Here is a 12671-nt window from a genome sequence, read left to right as displayed (position 1 = left end):
GTGTCTATGTGATCTCAGTGGGTGTCTATGTGGGCTTCCCTGGTGGCTCAGATGGTAAAGGGTCTGCCTGCAGTGGAGGAGACCTGGATCCGATCTCTGGGTTGAAAAGATCCCCCCAGAGAAAGGAATGGCAGCCCACTCCAGTACTCTTGCCTGAAGAATCCCAGGGACAGGGGAGCCTGGTGGGCTACAAACCATGGGTCACAGAGTTGGACACAACTGAGCAACTACCACACACACACACACACACGTGATGTCTAACAGGCAGCTGGATGGGCATGGATGGAGCTCAAAAGAGTGCCTCAGCTAGAGGGAAAGACTTAGAAAAGTCCTCGTTATAAGGACAGTGATGAAGCCTCCAGAGATGGCTGAGATCACCCAAAAGGGCACAGACTGCATAGACAAAAATAAACAAAAAAATCCAGTTCTTATCAGACCAACAAACAGACAAAAAACACAGAAGACCACGATGGAGAACCTAGAAAGATCAAAGGAAACCTGACTTCGTAATCCTGAAATGATGCTGGTTTTGGAGTAGGGTCAAAGGGCACATGTACACACACTCCAGCCGCCAACCGCAGGCAACACTGCCTCCAGGGAAGACGGAAAAGGGAGGCGCACGGAGCACTCGGGCCAGGGGGCCACAGGCCCCAGCTCTAGGACGCGCTCACGCTGAACTCCACGAGGTGCAGGAGGTGGCGTGGCAGCGTGTGGTTGTCTGTTACAGCTGCAGACGTGCCACACTGGGTATGTACATGTGTGTGGTGGTGTACACAGACTCAGGTCCCAAGAAAACAACCCAGCACCGTCAGCGAGCTGTGACAACCCAGCATTGCACCGGGTCCGTCTGCACGCTGTCAACAAGAACGGGGAAAAGCCCTCTGCTTTCTTGACTCTTCTGCTTTGGTTTCACTTTCCTGCAAAGTGCAACCTTCAGAAACATCAGAATTACACAGAACTGAAACAAAGCAAAAAACTGGAGTTCTTTTCTTCTAAGGGTACAGCCCAAAGCATTGACGCTTCCCTGCGAAGCACTGGACTCCGCCAGGTTAGGACACGTCGCCCTCTAGTGGGGAAAAAGGAATGTTACGCGGACGGGAGAAGCAAGATGAAACCCTGTCCTGCCAACTGAAATACTACGTGAGACATATTTATAATTTTAACGTTTTTAGTAGGCACATTTTAAAAAGGAAAAAAAGACAAACATTTAAGGTGAAATTAATTTCAATATGTCTTATTTATCCCAATATATCCAAACATTCTTTCAACGTGGAATCAACGCTAAACAATTACACATTCCTTTTTCTTCCTAATTCTTCAAAACTCCATGGACACATTATCTTTAAAGCACATCTCAATCTGAAGCGGCCACATCCCAGGAGCTCACCTGTGACTACAGCCATGCCAGTATCATCCTAGACCAAAATCCTCCCTCAGCTTTTGGAGAATTCCTACCAGTCACCCTTGTCTGATTTCTGGACACAAACAAACGCTATATGACATACATTACAATGTAAATCCATTTACGATACTTTGGTGATCACTGTCTCCAGACTGTCTTTTTTTTTTTTTTTTAATAAATTTATTTATTTTAGTTGGGGGCTAATTACTTTACAATATTGTAATAGTTTTTGCCATACATTGACATGAATCAGCCATGGGTTTACATGTGTTCCCCTTCCTGGACCCCCCACCCACCTCCCTCCCCATCCCATCCCTCTGGGTCATCCCATTGCCCCGGCCCTGAGCCTTTGTCTCATGCATCGAACATGGAATGGTGTTCTGTTTCACATATGATAATATACATGTTTCAATGCTATTCTCCCAGAACGTCCCACCCTCACCTTCTCCCTCAGAGTCCATAAAATTGTTCTATGCATCTGTGTCTCTTATTCTGTCTCGCATATAGGGTTATCGTTACCATCTTTCAAATTCCATATATATGCATTAGTATACTGTATTGTTGTTTTTCTTTCTGGCTTACTTCACTCTGTATAATGGGCTCCAGTTTCATCCATCTCAGTAGAACCGATTCAAATGTATTTTTTTTAATGGCCAGACTGTCTTGATTCAGCTGAAATGCATTGCTATAGAATTCGGCTGACCTAGGAGAATGGAAGCTGACAAGCTGCAGGAGGAGCTCTTTCTGGAAAACAGTGATGGCTCTTAGAACTTCTCTGATTCTGCCTTCTTAGATGAGGGACCCCACATCCTCATGCCCTGGGCAAGAGATTTCATCATAACTCACACACTCTTCAGGGCTTCCCTCGTGGCTCAGATGGTAAAGAATCTGCCTGCAACATAGGAGACCTGGGTTCAATTCCTGGGTTGGGAAGATCTTCTGGAGGAGGGCATGGCAACCCACTCCAGCATTCTTGCCTGGAGAATTCCACGGACAGAGAAGCCTTGTGGGCTACAGTCCATGGGGTCGCAAAGAGTCGGATACAACTGAGCAACTAACCCTTTCACACACTTTGAAGCAAAAGTACACTGCAAACAGAAAGAAGCTGTCTTTGGCTGAGCAATTTTTCTCCACACCATATAGGCCTGACTGTGAGCAGAGCCAGCCCTTTCTTCTAGACACCCTGGTTCCACTTCCCAAAATTGAGTGCTGTACAGAACTGCTTGAGAGCACAGAAATGAAGCACTTTCGACAGATGAGCTCTCAATATTAAGTCAGCTGTTCATTCTCCTCAGCCCTCCACCACCAACCACCGCCCAACAAAAGGATACACAGAAGCCCCATTCCACCTACTGAGAAGATCTGCATTTTAAGGGCCGGTGTAAACCATTCACTTAAAGCCTCTAACTAAACTACCCTTTTCACCCTCAACAGTTTGATAGGAAATCAATTCTGGGGTGGGGCAGGGGTAATTAAGAGACTAATCTAGAAGAGGACGGAAATACACACACACACACACCCTCGTCTGACACAAGCCACTGCTAGAGGCTAGCACACCCAGTTGTGGCTTATCTGCCCTTCAAATGCTTCTAGCATTTGAAGAATTCCAATCAGCTCCTAGATAGCATATTTAAAAGCAGAGACATTACTTTGCCAACAAAAGTCCGTCTAGTCAAGGCTATGGTTTTTCTAGTGGTCATGTATGGATATGAGAGTTGGACGGTGAAGAAAGCTGAGCGCCGCAGAATTGATGCTTTTGAACTGTGGTGTTGGAGAAGACTCTTGAGAGTCCCTTGGACTGCAAGGAGATCCAATCAATCCATCCTAAAAGAGATCAATCCTGGGTGTTCATTGGAAGGACTGATGTTGAAGCTGAAACTCCAATACTTTGGGCACCTCATGCGAAGGGTTGACTCATTGGAAAAGACCCTAATGCTGGGTAGGATTGGGGGCGGGAGGAGAAGGGAACGACAGAAGATGAGATGGTTGGATGGCATCACCGACTCGATGAACATGGGTTTGGGTAGACTCCAGGAGTTGGTGATGGACAGAGAGGCCTGGCGTGCTGCAGTTCATGGGGTGCAAAGAGTCGGACACGACTGAGCGACTGAACTGAATTGAACTGAATCAGCTCCTATGGATTCTTGCTTTCTCTAGGATGCTGTAGCAGACTGTGGTAGTGAATGAGAGGGGAGAAGGGAGCAGAATGATGGGCTTCTAAAGAGAATTTAACAGTAAACACCTCTCAAACGTGCACACGGACAGGACCACAGGCAAGAGACGAGGTGCTGGTTTTCCTGTGAGATTCTCCAAGGGCCTGGGCTCCTCCTCTCCTCTATTCCAGTTCCCACCCAGGGAACGAACAAGTGGTCTAAGAATAGCCCAAGTAAACAGGAATCATATATGTAAACAGGATGCAAGGCAACAGAGGACAAAAATGACCTTCAAACCTCCATCACAGAGCAGCTCATCTACAGCTCCTTAGGAATTCTGGGGTCTATCCAGACAGGCACCAGGCATGCAATTTGCATGGGAATCCTTAGGGCTTCCCAGAGAGGCAGAAGCCCCAGCCTGAGATGGAGACGCTCCAGCAAAGAGCAAGCCGTAAGCTATGTCCTTGTGTTTGATCCAACATGGAGTAATGGCTGAGGAACTAGGGGACCTGAGGAGTGAGGTGCCGTGGAGTCTAATCCTGAGGGATGCCTTCAAAAGCCCTCCAGCCCCGCCCTATCCAGAGCCGCTGAGAGGTTTATCTCAGGTACTGAGAAAGCAGACTCTCTGGAGGCCCCCACGAGCCCCTCCCTGCAGTATCAGCTTAGGAAGAAAATACTGGCAGAAGCCTGAGAGGAAGGAGTGGGCCAGGAGACCCAGCATCCCAGGAGGAAGGCAGGGAGTCGACGATCTGCTACGACCCTGGCCACGAGTAACACAGGAAAGTGTTAGCTGGCCGGTCGTGTCCGACTCTCTGTGACCCTCCGTGGACCGTAGCCCACCAGGCTCCTCTGTCCATGGGATTCTCCAGGCAAGAATACTAGAGCAGGATGCCATTTCCTTCTCCAGGGGATCTTCCTGACCCAGGGATCAAACCCGGGTCTCCTGCATTGCAGGCAGATTCTTTACCATCTGAGCCACCAGGGGAGCCACATGGGAAACAGAGTTCAAGTAAAACATGGAGCCCTACCGGGTGGCACACTCGGAGCCTCAGCTGCGTGCGTCATGACACCCACTATCCCTGCTGGCTCTCTAGACAGGCTTGCCTCCTGCAGGGCCTAGGCACTTGGGTCCTTCCACAAGGCTGAACTAACAGAAAGGCCCCTAGCAGCCCTCTCCATGGGCAGCGAGCTCCCTGGTTCCAAGGGCAAGGCCACCTGTTCAAACACAGGATTGGTAGCCTTCATCTCCATCCTCAACTGGGCCCCAGATAACTAACCAGCCATCTTGCAACCAAACTCCTCTAATCACAAAAGTAAGTGGAAAAAATTACTTCCAGATTGGCAAAGCCCATCCTTCATGAGAGGTCAGTGTGTTAAATGAACAGCATGAAAGAATTCATCTATAAATGAGCTGCTGTATCCTTTTCTCATAAGCTGGGATTAGTGACAAGTGATAAAACAGGTGTGCAAAGGAACAAACAAAAACCCAAAGATGAATATGCTCAACTATATTTGCATCCCACTTTAAGAACACCTACTATATATAAATATATATATAAATATATATATATAAAAGAAAGAAAATAAACTGGAGGCAGTAATTCAAATAATTTGCTCCATATTTGCTTAAATATCAGGGCTCCCTGGTGTCGCAAAGTTTATCTGGAAAAACGTTAATTGCTTGTCACTGAAGATTAAAGAAATGAAAATAAAATATCTGTGAAATAATTCAATTAAAAGCAGGGTTCCTTTTATAAAATGTCTCTAACTGCAACTTTTCAGGAAGGTAGCTATTCCATGAGAGGTGAGCCTGGATTCTGTAAAGCCAAATGGCCTAAGATAGCTGCTGTTCATGAGAAAGTAATCACCGATAACAGAAAAATGGTAGAATTAGAATTTATAAATAAATCCAAGAGCTTGTTCTTCAAAAAAAGAGAATCAACCTGTCAAATAGACAAAACCTTTGGTAAATTTCCTAAAACAAGAGAAATGAGACACGTGGGATTCAAGACACTCTAAGAATATGATGTACAACCATATGTTAGTACATCTGAAAACTTCAATGAAATTGAAAAATATAAATGCTGCTGATTTAAGAAGAAAACCTAAATATACCAAGAATCCTGAAAGATACTGAAAAGTTTTTAATGAATCTACTTAAAAAGAGACTCCATGGCTAGACAAACTTACAAGCAAATAACATCAAACTTTGATACTGTTTAAGTAGTTCCATATTATGAGGGGGGAGCTTCCTCATTCATTTCAGAAAGTTAACAAAATGCTGATACTGAAATCTGCAGGTGAAACAATAAAACTGTAGGTCAACTAATCTCATTTCGAAATTATTAATATTTTTTACACGTGGAAACAAGCAGTGTACTTAAGAATACCATAGTCACAGTAGGTTTGTTGTAGTTCAGTTCAGTCGCTCAGTCGTGTCCGACTCTTTGCGACCCCATGAATCACAGCACGCCAGGCCTCCCTGTCCATCACCAACTCCTGGAGTTTACCCAAACCCATGTCCATCGAGTCAGTGATGCCATCCAGCCATCTTATCCTCTGTCGTCTCCTTCTCCTCCTGCCCTCAATCTTTCCCAGCATCAGGGTCTTTTCAAATGAGTCAGCTCTTCGCATCAGGTGGCCAAAGTATTGGAGTTTCAGCTTCAACATCAGTCCTTCCAATGAACACCCAGGACTGATCTCCTTTAGGATGGACTGTGTCGGAGCCAGCCGACGAGTCAACGTAGGCACGGACACGGGATTCTTCGGCGCAGAAAGAGACAAACACAGAGACACAGAGAGACACAGACACAGCGGGGCGTTGAGAGGATCACTGCAACCTGTAATGCCAGTGATGCCTGTTTATTTTTACACACAGGATTTTATACCCTTATACCATCATCAAAAATCACCTAAGTAACATGCATCAGAAATCACCTTAGTAACATAAATCCATCAATCAAGATCCCATGATTATCTTATGATTTTGTATCTCAAAACTCAGGTAACACCTAGGCAACACAAAGCTATCAATTAAGATCTTATGACTCCGTATCTTAGGACTCAGGTCGTATCTCTGGACTCAGGTCATAAAAGCCATCTGTCCTGCGTCAGATGCACTCTAGAAGGCTGCAAGAAGTTTCCCTAATAAACAACAAGAGGTGGCGGGACAGAGAACTATGTCTGGACTTGACCCTTGAGTTAACAAAGGCAGCCCCAGCTCTCAGAGCAGAGCCTGCTTGCCAGGTTGCCCTGGAATTAACCCTTGAGTTAACAAGGCAGTTCTTCAAGGCACGTCCTGCTCGCAGGTTGCCCCCCGCAGGACTGGTTGGATCTCCTTGCAGTCCAAGGGACTCTCAAGAGTATTCTCCAACACCACAGTTCAAAAGCATCAATTCTTCAGCACTCAGCTTTTCTTTATAGTCCAGCTCTCACATCCATACATGACCACTGGAAAAACCATAGCCTTGACTAGATGGACCTTTGTTGGCAAAGTTATATCTCTGCTTTTTAATATGCTATCTAGGTTGGTCATAACTTTCCTTCCAAGGAGTAAGCATCTTTTAATTTCATGGCTGCAGTCACCATCTGCAGTGATTCTGGAGCCCAGAAAAATAAAGTCAGCCACTGTTTCCACTGTTTCCCCATCTATTTGCCATGAAGTGATGGGACCAGATGCCATGATCTTAGTTTTCTGAATGTTGAGCTTTAAGCCAACTTTTTCACTCTCCTCTTTCACTTTCATCAAGAGGCTCTTTAGTTCTTCACTTTCTGCTATAAGGTTTGTTGTAGGAGTCCATACAAACCATACTGGAAAAATCTTTAAGTGATATCAATAGGTTGAGAAAGGAAAACTATGTGATCATCTGAATAGATACTTAAAAAAATGGATAAAATTCAACATACATTTTTTATCTTAAAATTTTAGTAAAAGGGAGCTAGTAGTATTATTTAACATGATTTTTTCCCCCAGAGCAAAGCTTATTCAGTTATCACTAACAGTAAAGCAATACAGGGATTTCCATTAAAGTAAGGATTAAAATAAGGATGGCATTCTTTTCCAACTACTACATTATTCTCATAGTCCTGGTTAAGTAATAATAGATGAAGCAAAAAGTGAAAGTTGCTCAGTCATGTCCGACTCTTTGCAACCCCATGGAGGTCCATGGAGTTATCCATGCCAGAATACTGGAGTGGGTAGCCTATCCCTTCTTCAGTGGATCTTCCCAACCCAGGAATCAAACCAGGGTCTCCTGCACTGCAGGTGGATTCTTTACCAACTGAGCCATCAGGGAAGCCCAGATGAAGCAAAACCATTATCATTATATATGGATGATATTATCTAAATACAAAAACCAGGAGAATCAAATGATAAATGCCAAACACTAAGAGAATTAAATAATTGTTGTAACGTAAAATAGAGAAACCAAAATAAACACCTTTACTACAGACCAGAAATACTCAGCTAGAAATTATAGAAAATACAACTGGAAAATATCCCAATTATGAAAGGAAAAAAGACTTAGAAACAATCTTAATAGGAATTTTAACAGGCCCTATTATGAAGACACCATGAACTTTTATTAAGGGAAATAAGAGAAACCTTGAGAAAAAAATACTATACTCCTTGATGAAAAGACACAATATTATAAGATTTTAAATTATTTACAAATTAATTTCTAGGTTTACTGTAACCTAATTAAAATCCTAATGATATTTTTTTCAAACTTGACAATTTCAAACATGTATCTCGAAGAATAAACCAGTAAGAATGGCTAAGAAAAGAACGGAAATAAAGAAAAAAGGGTGGTAACTTACTCCACCAGATACTCAGACATTCAAAAAGCAAAAATAATTAAAACAGCAGAGTACTGATGTAAGAACTGATTGAAAAATCAATGAAACAGAAAAGATAGCCCCCGGAAAAGACAGCCTCCAAATTACGTGTGTGCACATGTGTGTATACATAAAAGAATATAAAAGAATTTAGTAGAGATAAGAATTTAGTACATGCTCAAGATTGCATTGCTGCTGCTGCTGCTAAGTCGCGTCAGTTGTGTCCGACTCTGTGCGACCCCATAGACAGCAGCCAACCAGGCTCCGCCGTCCCTGGGATTCTCCAGGCAGGAGTACTGGAGTGGGGTGCCATCGCCTTCTCTGCAAGATTGCATTAAAATTCAGTAAAGAAAGCCTTAGTATATAGTATTCGGTTATCTATGTGGGAAAATACATAATTCAACTCTTCACTTCATACCATATATCCAATACATGTGAGATGGATTGGAGAATAAAGACTGAGACTACAGTAAGACAGACATTCTCCAATAGAAGAAGTGTTAATTGACGAAGACTTCCTGGAGAATAATCTGGGTATATCTGTCAAGAACTTTAAAAACATTCATGTAGTTTGACTCGGTAACTCCTCTTCTGGAAATCCTTCTGAGAAAAACAATCAGACACAAGAGTACCAACAGATTTCTCACAAAATAAACAAGCATTCAACTCATGAAGTTGAAATGAGAAGGAACAGAGCAAATCCAAAGAAACAATAAGGAAGGGAATAATCAGATAAGGGCAGAAATCAATGGGTTGGAGAACAAAAAGAAACAACTGAGAAACCTAACAAAGCCAAAGCTGAAAAGATTAATAAGATCTCTAACACAATTGATCAAAGAAAATAGGAGGGAGGAATAAGAACAAGAGAGGAAGGGAGGGATGGAGTGAAGGAGAAGGTGTAAATAAATAAAATATATAAAGACAGAAAAGCGAACCAGAGAAACAAACAAACAAAAATTTAATGAGTATTATGAACCACTATATACTAATCAAGCTGAAAACCTCCATAAAATGCACAGATCTCTAGAAAGCTACAAAATGTCAAAAGGGGGCACAAGAAAAAATAGAAAATTTGAGTATAAAACCAATAGGTAGTAAATTCAAACAGTAGGCTAAGACTTTCCCTTCCAGATGCCTTTCCAGGTGATCTATCACCAGTGGTTTTTCTCTGATGAGAATTCAACTGTTTTCATCTCAAGAACTGCATTAAGCTGATATGGACAACAAAACTACATGGCCCTCTCTTAGGCAGAGGCATTCATTCTTTCAAGGTTACTGCGTGGTACATTGTAGCTTTCCTCAAATTAAGTGCAATCAGAGAGACATAAAAGTAATTTCTACATATTCTAAACCATGAGACACAAACTTAATGCAGTAGGTCTGGATGAGCCCCCATTCTGCAGAATACCAGGGGAGAGGTCCCCCAGCACAGATCCTCAGCTCCCTCCCCACCCCCACCACTTCCAGATGACTTTGAGATGCTCTCTGTAGACTTTTCGTAGAGCTGGGAGGAAGGAGGTGTGTGTTGCGTTCAGTCCCTGCTGTGGATTTACCAAGAGATCCCATTCAGGGCTGTTAAAATCAGTCTGCTGTCCCTAATGGTTGGACAACCCTGCTACTGCCCAGAGAATTCAGCTGTGCAAATGCCCCCTGGTGGCATTTCACTTAACAAATAAGGTTTGAGCTTTTAATATGTTCTAGGCTCTTTCTTTGCTTCAGAGACAAACACTCCAAAAAATTTCACAGGAGAGAGTTTTCCCAGTGGACCTACTTCCATAATGTGGGTTAAGTAGCACTTTTTCCTGAATTAGACAGTAAGACATGGAGCCAAGAAGACTCAACATCACACCGTTGAACACAATTTGGCAGGGGGATCTGGTTTCTGTGAGCAGCGTGAGCAAAGGTGTTAGAGGAAGAAGACATTTCTTGGGAGTGGCCAGAGGAAGAAGACATTTCTTCGGAGTGGCCAAACACTTTGGCACTGACATTAAAAGACAAAAGCATGAATGATAAAAAGAAGCCCCAGGCTAGGGTGTGGTCAGTAATAATTCAAACAGGATGACAGCCTCTGGATCAACAGAGGTGCAGAAAAGTTTTGTACCCTCCACAGAAGGGTCCTCTCCCACCTCCATCCCAGTAGCTTTCACCACAGAGAAAGGAAAAGTTTTATTCCAGTGAGCTGAAATCTTAAGGTTTGAAGTTTTACCATACAATGGATAAAAGAGATTCCCCTGTAATGCAAGCCACTTGAGGAAATTAAATTATCAATAAACATGAGTGGCAGAACAGAATAAAATATTGGGTCTATAGTTGGACAAACCTGTTCCATCATTTTTCAGATGTGTGGCCTTGGACAAGTTATATTTTTCAACTTTGGTATCCCTGTCTGGGTAAAGAAGTATAATACTCATTGTGGTAGAGGCTCCTAAAGATGACCACCATCAATCCCTTCTCTCCCTGTATATGGCTCCAGCCATAAAAGCCATAGTCTTTTTTCTGCTTGAATCCAAACGGCCCTAAGATTTCCTTTGACCAAGAAATGAGGCAGAAGTGACATATACAGCTTTCTAGGTTGTGTTCTAAGAGATCTGCAGCTTCTGGTTTTAAACACATGCAATACTCCTTCTTGAAAGCCATGTGGAGAACCACATACAGAGAACTGTAGCATTCCACTTGACAGCCTCCAGCTGAGCTCCTGACTGATACCCAGTCATGTGAGTGAGCCATCTTGGATGTTTCAGCCCAGCTCAGCCACCAGATGACTGCAGCCCAGCTAACAAAACACAAAGCCGAAGAGCTGCCCAGCTAGGTCCAATCCAGATTTATTAAAAACAAAGACTCACAGGACATGAAAATCAGCCCATGCAATCCATCACAACAAGCTAAAGAAAAACCACATGATCATATCAGTAGATGCACAAAAAGCATTGAAAAAAAATGCAATACCCATTTAGGACTTAAAACTCCCAGCAAACTAGAAATAAAAGAGGACCCTTCTTAACTGGGTAAAGAATATCTCTTTTTTACAAAAACCTCCTAACATCATACTTAATGGTGAGTAGCTAGAAGCTTTCCTGCTCAGATCAGGAGAAAGGTAAGGATGTTCCTTCTCACCACTGTACCGGAAATCTTGCTAATGCAATAAGGAGAAGAAAATGAAATAGAAGGGAACAGAATGGCAAGAAGAAATAAAATTGCCTTTGTATGCAGATAACATGATTGTCTACCTAGAAAAAACAAAGAATCAACCAAACTAATAAGCAATTGTAACAAGGTTATAGGATACAAGGTTAACATACAAAAGTAAATCGCTTTACTATATATCAGCAATGAACAAGTAAAACTTGAAATTAAAAACAGCACCCTCAAAAATGAAATATTTAAGTAACAAAATATGTGTGTTATATGAGGAAAATAACAAAATTCCGACAAATGAAATCGAAGAACTAAATAAATAGAGATATATATATTTCATGCTCATGGATAGAAAGACTCAATATTGTAAGGTGTCCATTCTTCCATACTTGAACTATATATAGTCAATGCAATCCAAATAAAAATTCTAGCAAGTTATTTTGTAGATACCAACAAACTTAGTATTTACTTGGTACAGATTCTAAAGTTTACACCAAGAGGCAAAAGACTCAGAATATACAACATAATATTGAAGGAGAAAAATAAAATTGAATGACCAATCAATCCAACTTCAAGACTTACTATAAAGCTATGATATGCAAGACAGTTTGGTATTGGTAAAAGAACAAAGAGATCCACGCAACAGAATAGAGAACCCAGAAATAGGCCCACACAAGTTACTCAACCAGTCTTTATGACAAATGAGCCAAGGTAATACAATGGAGTATCTCTTCAACAAGTGGTGCTGGAACAAATGAACATCCACATGTGAAAAAAAAAAAGAATCCAGACACACACAAATGGATATCACAAACGGATATCATAGATCTAAATGTATAACACAAAATTATAAACTCCTGGAGGATAGTATCAGAGAAAAATCTATGCAATGACTTTTTAGATACAACACCATAATCCATGAAAGGAAAAGTTGATAAGTTGGGCACATTAAAGTTAAAAACTTTTGCTCTGTGAAAGACACAGTCAAGGGAATGAGAAGATAAGCCAGGGAGAAAATACCTGCAAAAGAGCCATCTGATAAAGGATTATTATCTAAAAGAGACAAAAAAACTACTGAAAATCAACAATAAGACAATGAACAATTTGATTTTAAAATGGGCAGAAGTCCTGACCTGACAGCTCAC

General features: G+C 42.1%; 1 protein-coding gene across 6 annotated transcripts in view; it reads right to left on the bottom strand.

Moving 5' to 3' along the window:
• HHAT (hedgehog acyltransferase) overlaps positions 1-12671 on the bottom strand; it is a 340025-nt gene that overhangs the window by 308601 nt on the left and 18753 nt on the right. The window lies entirely within an intron of this gene.

The sequence above is a fragment of the Giraffa tippelskirchi genome, chromosome 5 (genome assembly GCF_054371585.1).
Source record: "Giraffa tippelskirchi isolate mGirTip1 chromosome 5, T2T-mGirTip1v1.2.pri, whole genome shotgun sequence".
Lineage (NCBI taxonomy): Eukaryota > Metazoa > Chordata > Mammalia > Artiodactyla > Giraffidae > Giraffa > Giraffa tippelskirchi.
Note: the sequence above shows the minus strand (reverse complement) of the source record. Positions and strands in the feature narration are given on the sequence as shown.